The sequence below is a fragment of the Galeopterus variegatus genome, unplaced genomic scaffold (genome assembly GCF_000696425.1).
Source record: "Galeopterus variegatus unplaced genomic scaffold, G_variegatus-3.0.2 Scaffold3943, whole genome shotgun sequence".
Classification (NCBI taxonomy): domain Eukaryota; kingdom Metazoa; phylum Chordata; class Mammalia; order Dermoptera; family Cynocephalidae; genus Galeopterus; species Galeopterus variegatus.
The window spans coordinates 39457-48164 of NW_007730054.1; positions in this window are offsets into that span (position 1 = coordinate 39457).

The following is an 8708-nucleotide window of genomic DNA, read 5'->3' on the forward strand; positions in this document are numbered from 1 at the left end:
GCTTCTAGCATGAGAGGATTTAGAGTTTGGATTTTGTGCATGTTTGCAGAGAATTTTTCGGTTTAAATTTATTTATTTTTAAGAAAGAGTGAATGCCATGTATGGTTTAGAAAAGGGGGTGGGGGATAATTTGCTCCTGAGGTTTATAAAATAATCTTTTTAATCATTTTCGTTTCAGTATTACAAGTGACACGTATCACATGTGCCTTCTGAATAAAAGGCACAGAGGAACACGAGCTCCGCCGGGGGAGTCTCGGGTGCTTTGCGGCCACCGTGGTGCTCCGTGCTCTCCTGCCCTGGCTCCGACTTCCCTTTTCTTTTGCTTCTCACAAGTCCACTGCATCTTCTTAAAACCAGCAAGCCCAATCCACAACACCCTTGAAAGGCTTCATTTTCTTCTCTGTTAGTGCTGAGAAGAAAATGGAGGTCATTGTAAGAGCAGCATCAAGTAAGAAAGTAAAAATCTGCCTTCTTGCTCACGATGGTCAAGGGACTCACACTGGAAGTCCAGCGATGCGATTATAGATTTCCAAAGATAAAGATCAGAACTAGCCTTGGGCTGACAAATCAACTGCAGAGACTGAGATCATGTCCTTCAGTTGTGGTGTACATAACCCAGGAAGACTTTCCGGAGATCTCAAAGACTTCATCGGAAAATACTTTCATGACAGCTTAAGTTTTTCAGACATTGAGAAGAGGAGACTTCTTGGCAGGCCTCATCTCCAGTGCGTGCTCACCTTTGCCTACCTTTAGGTCACGTTTCTGTCTTCTGCAAAGGGATAAGTTTGCTTGAGAGAAGAAAACGTGGTACAGATTTTCAGTCATGCTGTCTCCCCAACCCCTTTCTTGATGCGTGAAACAGTTATAAAGAAGAAAAGTAATTAAAGTCTTGCACACTTAGACATATTTACAAATATTATGTTGAGAAGGACCTCACTGACTTGAATGCACACCAAAGCATAAATTGCGTCTGTCTAGGAGAAGAGGGAAAAGCTGGAGGTGCTGGATCCCATAGGGTGTGCTGTGTGTGTCTATGGCTTTTTCCTGAGGCCAGCACTGTGTTGGTTTGGGTACAAATACTCATAGTAAAGTGATATTTTTGAGGTCCTAATTATTGCATCTTGAAAGGATACTTCGAGTTCAGATCTGGGAGGCTCAAAGCAATCTATATCTTCTGGAGAACACTTCACCACGCCCATTTTATAGTAGTGCCTAGCAGCAAATTTAAATGTAATCACGTAGGATTTGGCCAGTGTAGACAATTAGATCCTTCTAATGCAGTCACATTGTTAAATGTGCAAATTAGCAACCTGATGCTGAGCCTAGGATTAAACATGTAAGACTCTCCATTCTGCAATATATCCACATACTGACTTTGTGAACACAATTGCTGAATGCTGACCATAATTATTTAACAATGGGGAAAAAGTGCCTTGTAAACTAGAGATTTAATTTTTATTTTATCTTCAAGTAAGCCCTAGTTCTTTGGTATGGAATGTGTGGAATTCATTTTTTTTTTCAGGTGTTAGTTGCCTCATGGGAAAGAGGACCCAAAATATTGCAATTCCCTGGATACGTGCTCACCACTCCCCAGTGCACATATGAGAAGAGAAGAGCATGGGAGTGAGGGAGGGGGGAGAGAGAGGGAGACTGAGTCATTACTCAGATCCTTGGGAGTCCCTTGGTGGTTTATTTGTTGTGAGGAGCCAGAAAACGAATCCATTCTAAACTTTCTTCTTCCTGGCAGATTTCTTAAAGCTGAGGTTTCTCTGCTGACTGTGCATGTCCTTTTATCATGTGTCTGGTTTTTCAGTATCAGGAGATTGCACAAAGAAGAGCACATTCATTTCAGTTAATAAGCCACCCTGCAGTTACCCCTCATTCATGCCTGTGTGAATGCTCCTGTGTGCACAGATGATAGCTTACACATCACACAGCTCTCTATTCACTTCCCAGGGCTGTCCCTGCTCCTTGCCACATTTCTCAGTCTGCCTTCTCCCCAGACACTGAGGCTACTTACTCATGCTTCCTCGCAGGTCTGCCCGGGATGCTCACTCAGCCAGGAGCTCATCGCGTTTGACGTTCATTTACACACTGAGGATAAGTGATTCCCCCAATGTCTTGAGAAGGTTTTCATCATTGACTTCTATAAATTAGATCACTTATTTTCAGTAGTCCTAATGGCTGTCTCCTTGTATAAAGTACAGTTATACTTCGAAAAGGACCATTTTCTGATTTTAGTGAAATGAATGGTTATTTGGAAAATGATTGGTCCTCTGGCTAATTCTCATGGTTGTGTTAATCTGTGTTTGCAGCTCCAGGATTGTGTAGATGCAGAATGAACTGTAAGCTCTTCGAAAGCAGCATTGGGTCTTTCTCATCTTGACATTCCATGGTTGAAAAGAGAGACGCAGCCTCACAGAAGAGACAATATAGAGGAACACATTCAAGGTGGGCTGCAGTCACCTGGAGAAAGTGGGTGTCGTCCTCGCTGTTCCTTCTGCTGTTTCCTGTGGTTCCTTATCACCTATTTTAAACCAGAAGGCCAAGATGCAACATTCTTTCATTTCTATTGTCCTGGGGAAAATGGTTAAAGAACTAAACTAATTCAAACACATATAAAAACCAACCTCGATGCTTGCAGAAGGACAGCAAGACTCTGATTCTAAAAAGCTCTGCCAATGTGAATAGAGTGGATGCCACTTGTTTTAGTTAAATATTAAATATTCCTCCAGTAGTTCAGAGTTCTCTTCTCCAAAATACCTTCTTTGTGGGAGGTAGAAATTTTCCCAGCACCACCTTTCCAACAAAATTCCCAGTAGAAACAGTTTATGATTATTGTACACAGTTCAGCAAATAGAGAAATGTATAAATATAAAAATGAAATCACTACTATTTCAGCCATCTGTGAATCACCACTGAGACATTGTGCTGTATGTCATTCTGGTTTTATTCTATAAATAAATATGAATACCAACCCATCTATACTTTATCATCATCTGTCCTAACTAGCATACTGTGCACAAGGTTTTTTTGGCTTCATTTTTTCCCTAAAATGTGTACACTTGCTTCATTATTTTAATGGCTTTTTGTTATTTCAGTATATGACTATATTATAATTAACTTAATGAATTTCCTATCAGTAGACATCTGGATGGTTTCCAATACTAATATACTTTTAATACTCATTTAAAATATTGGAGGTAATGCTGGACAACACAAGCAGAAACAGGGAAAATTATTTTGATTGAATCAGAGCTTCAAAATCCATTTATAATTTGACCTGATGTTTATATGTTAAAAAATTAAATTGGGGCCGGCCCGGTGGCGCACTGCTACAGTGCGCCGCTTGGGAGCGCGGCGGCGCTCCCGCCGAGGGTTCGGATCCCACATACAGACCGGTTCCCGCTCACTGGCTGAGTGAGGTGCAGGTGCAACACTGAGGGTTGCGATCCCGTTGCCGGTCCCGGTCCGGTACGGGCGTGACACTGAGGGTTGCGATCCGTTGCCGGACACGAAAAAAGACAAAAAGGAAAAAAAAAATTAAATTGTAATAACTTAAAACTTATGAAGCCCTTCTATAAACTTTGGTCGATTTATTGTATATAAATTAGGGATTATAGACTAGTCATTTTATCTATCACCTAGATAGTAAGTCCTTTATAAAAATATAATTATAAAATTCATAAATATTATAAAAAGGACCGAAGGGGTTAAGTGATGGGTCCCAAGCCACGTAGCAAATATTTAGAAAAACAGGCTGAAAATCACAGCCTTTGAGCCTATGTCTATATTCAGACATTAAGAAATTTGCTTTAAGAATTTAGGTCTATGATTGCCATTAAAATTTACTTTGGGATCTAGTGATATAGTTTTTCTATGTTCTCCATTTGATGTTTTTCAAATTGCAAATGGTAGTTTATAAATTCTGTAGTAAATGTAATAATACGAAATGAAGGTGTAAAGGGTAAAACTAAACCTCTCAGGGCCACCACACATGGTTGGGAAAGTGGTACACTGCACAAGGGCACCACAGTTCCCAGGGTTCTAGTTATCTCAGAGAGTGAAGTTTTCATGTTTACCATAATGATATTCTAGCAGATGACAGTTATCATGACAATGTTCCAGCAGACAGAAATAAAGTGTCTTGAGTAAGGAGCATCTCTGGTTGTCAACGTCCCTGATTATTGTGCAAACCCATGACCTTTTGTCCCTCTCTTATATTGCTCAATCAATAATATCTTATGGAAATCCTCTAAGTCAATTGATGTTTTGAATGGACACATTATATTTCTTATTCAACTTATGGTGAGAAAATTGAAAGGCATAATTGGATATAATAGCTACTGATAATTCTTATTTCAAACAATAATGTATATGAAATCATCAGAATTTTATTTTAATCGACATGCAATTCAGTTGACTATTTCTGTCAAATGCTCATCTGCATGGCAGAGGGAGGTATTGCCACTTTTAAAAATACTTTCTAAACCTTCAAAGAGAGATTAGGAGGGGTCGAGATGGTGGAGTAGTCGGTTCCTGGTGTCACTCTCTCCCACAGAGCGACCAATTTGCAGCTTTTGAGGAGCAGTGACAGAAGACCCGAAATCTGTGCTGGAATGGACAGGAGCTGCCCACTGCAGGACCCCAGTTCAGGTTGCTCCTCATTTCATAGAGAGATTTTAGAGCTTTTGGGCCCACACACCCCAAGCCTGACAGCCAGAGAAGGCAGGTGGGGCCGGGGCAGGACTTCTGGGGCAGGACTTCTGGGGCGGGACTTCTGGCACAGTCTGTCCTGTCTCCATGAGCGATCTGAGAGGCATGGGTTCCCAAGCCCCAAGCCAGACAAACCGGTGAATGCAGGTGGGGCGGGACTTCCAGCCCAGGCCATCTGTCTCCACGAGCGATTTGAGAGGTTCTGGGCTCCCATGCCACCGACCAGCCAGGGAAGGCAGGTGGGGTGGGACTTCTGGTCCAGACTAGTTTCTGCTGTGCAGAAGTAGCAGACCCTTCAGGATCCAAGCCAGACATCAGGATGAAATGAGTGAATTGTGATACCCCAGGCCACAATGATGAAACACCAAAGGAAAGAAACCAGAAATATGAAAAATCAAGAAAGTACATCACCACCAAAGGAAATTAATAACTTACAAATGCTAGATCCTATAGAACAGGAAGTCTTTGAAATGACAGACAACGAATTTAGAGTAATTATTCTAAGGAAACTAAATGAAATACAAGAAAACTCAGTGAAACAACACAATGAAATGAGAGAAAACATACAGGATCTGAAATAAGAAATGTACAAAGAAATCAATGCCTTGAAAAAGAATGTAGCTGAGCTTGTGGAGCTGAAGGATTCATTCAATGAAATAAAAAATACAACAGAGTTTAACCAGCAGATTCGAACAAGCAGGAGAGATAATTTCTGACCTCAAAGGCAGGCTGTTTGAATTATCACAGGCAGACCAGAAAAAAGAAAAAAGAATAAAAAAAATTGAAGACAATTTAAGAGAGACAACTGACAACCTTAAGTGCTCAAATATCTGAATCATGGGTATTCCAGAAGGGGAGGAAAAAGGAAATGACATTGAAAACATACTCTGAGATAATAGCAGAAAACTTCCAAGGCATAGGGAAAGTTACAGATCCCTAGATTCAGAAAGCCCAAAGATCAACAAACACATTCAACCCAAAAAGGTCCTCTCTAAGACATGTGATAATCAAACTGGCAAAAATCAAAGACAAAGAGAGAATCTTAAAAGCTGCAAGAGAGAAGCAGCAAGTCACTTTTAAGGGAGCCCCAATCAGAATAACATCAGACTTTTCATCAGAAACTCTAAAAGTCAGAAAAGAATGGGATGATATATTCAAAACACTAAAGGACAAAAATTGCCAGCCAAGAATACTTTACCCAGCAAGGCTATTCTTCCTAAATGAAGGACAAATAGTATATTTCTCAGACAAACAAAAACTGTGGGAGTTCACTACCACATGACAAGCCCTACAAGAAATTCTCAAGGAAGTACTGGGTTTGATACCACAAAAACAACCATCACTACCATGAATACACAAGAAAGAACAATACCTACCAGCAAAACAAAAATGCTAACAAAAGAGAAAAAAAATAGTTTATCTATCACCCCAAGAAACCGACAAATACAGAGGACAAACAGAAAATTTGAAAGAAAGGAACAAAAGATACTTAAGACATCTAAACAAAAATCAGTATAATGCTAGGAGTAAATCAGCATCTTTCAATAATAACTCTGAATGTAAAGGGACTAAATTCCCCATTCAAAAGACACAGACTGACTGACTGGATTAAAAAGATGGACCCAACAATATGCTGTCTCCAAGAGACTCACTTGACCTATAAAGACACACAAAGACTAAGAGTAAAAGGATGGAAAAAGATATATCATGCAAGTAGAAATGAAAAATGAGCTGGAGTAGCTATTCTTATATCAGATAAAATAGACTTTAAAGCAAAAACCATTAAAAGAGATAAAAATGGCCAAAATATAATGATAAAAGGATCTATCCATCAAGAAGACATAACAATCATAAATATATATGCACCTAATGTCGGAGCAGCCAGATTTACAAAGCAAACACTATTAGATCTAAAAAAAGAGATAGACTCTAACACCATAATAGTGGTCCGGGACCTGAACACCCTACTCTCATCACTGGACAGATCATCTAGGCCAAAAATCAACAGAGAAACACAAGATCTAAACAATACTTCAGGCCAATTGGATTCGGCAGATATCTACAGAACATTCCACCCAACAACCTCAGAATATTCATTCTTCTCATCAGCACATGGAACATTCTGCAGGATAGAACACATGTTAGGTCACAAAACAAGTCTTAACAAATTCAAAAAAATTGGAATTATCCCATGTATTTTTTTGGATCACAATGGATTAAAAAAAGAAATCAATAATAAAAAAAACTCTGAAAACTATACAAAGTCATGGAAATTAAACAACATTCTACTGAATGACATGTGGGTCCAAGAAGAAATTAAACAGGAAATAAAAAAATTTCTTGAAACTAATGAAAATAATGACACATCATACAAAAACCTGTGGGATACTGCAAAAACAGTATTAAGGGGGAAATTTATTGCAATAAATGCTTACTTCAGAAGAATGGAAAGATGGCAAATAAATAACCTAACACTTCACCTTAAAGATCTAGAAAAACAAGAACAATCTAAACCCAAAGTTACCAGATGGAAAGAAATCATTAAGATCACAGCAGAACTTAATGAAATTGAAACATGAAAAACAATACAAAAGATCAATGAAGCAAAAAGTTGGTTCTTTGAAAAGAGTAATAAAATCAACAAATCTTTAGCAAGACTAAAAAAAGAAGAGAGAAGACCCAAATAACAAAAATTAGAAATGAAAAAGGTGATATTACAACTGACACCTCAGAAATACAAGGAATCATTAGAGACTACTATAAACATCTATATGCCAACAAATTTGAAAATCTGAAGGAAATGGATAAATTTCTGGATGCATACAAATTACCAAAACTGAGCCAAGAAGATATAGAGAATATGAAGATACCAATAACAATAAGAGATTGAAACTGTTATCAAAAGGCTCCCAACAAAGAAAAACCCAAGACCGGATGGGTTCACTGCAGAGTTCTACCAAATCTTCAAAGAGGAACTGATACCAATTCTCCACAAACTGTTCCAAAAGATTGAAACAGAGGCCATTCTCCCAAACTCATGCTATGAGGCAAACATCACCCTGATACCAAAACCAGACAAAGATGCATCAAAAATAGAAAACTACAGGCCAATATCCTTGATGAATATAAATGCAAAAATCCTCAATAAAATACCAGTTAACAGAATACAGCAACACATACAGAAAATTATACACCACAATCAACTGGGATTCATCCTAGGGATGCAAGGTTGGTTCAACACATGCAAATCAGTAAATGTGATACATCACGTTAATAAAAGCAAAGACAAAAACCACATGATCATCTCTATTGATGCTGAAAAAGCATTTGATAAAATTCAACATCCTTTCATGATAAAGACTCTCTACAAGTTAGGCATAGACAGAAAGTATCTCAACATAATTAAAGCCATATATGATAAGCCCACTGCCAATATCATCCAGCTTTTCCCTTAAAAACAGGAACTTGAAAAGGATGCCCACTCTCACCCCTCCTATTCAACATAGTGTTGGAAGTACTAGCCAGAGCAATCAGAGAAGAGAAGGAAGTAAAGGACATCCAGATTGGAAAGGATGAAGTCAGGCTGTCCCTTTTTGCAGATGATATGATCCTATATACTGAACAACCTAAGGCTTCTATAAAAAAAAAACTCCTAGAGTTGATAAAAGATTTCAGCAAAGTTGCAGGATACAAAATCAACACACTAAAGTCAGTAGCATTTCTATACTCCAATAGTGAACATGCAGAAAAAGAAATCAAGAAACTAGCCCATTTATAATAGCAACCTAACAAAATAAAATATTTAGGAATAAAGCTGACCAAGGATGTGAAAAATCTCTATGAAGAGAACTACAAACAACTGTTGAGAGAAATTAAAGAGGTCACAAGAAGATGGAAAGATATCCCATGTTCTTGGATTGGAAGAATTAACATTGTGAAAATGCCCATAGTACCCAAAGTCATCTACAAATTCAATGCAATCCCCATCAAAA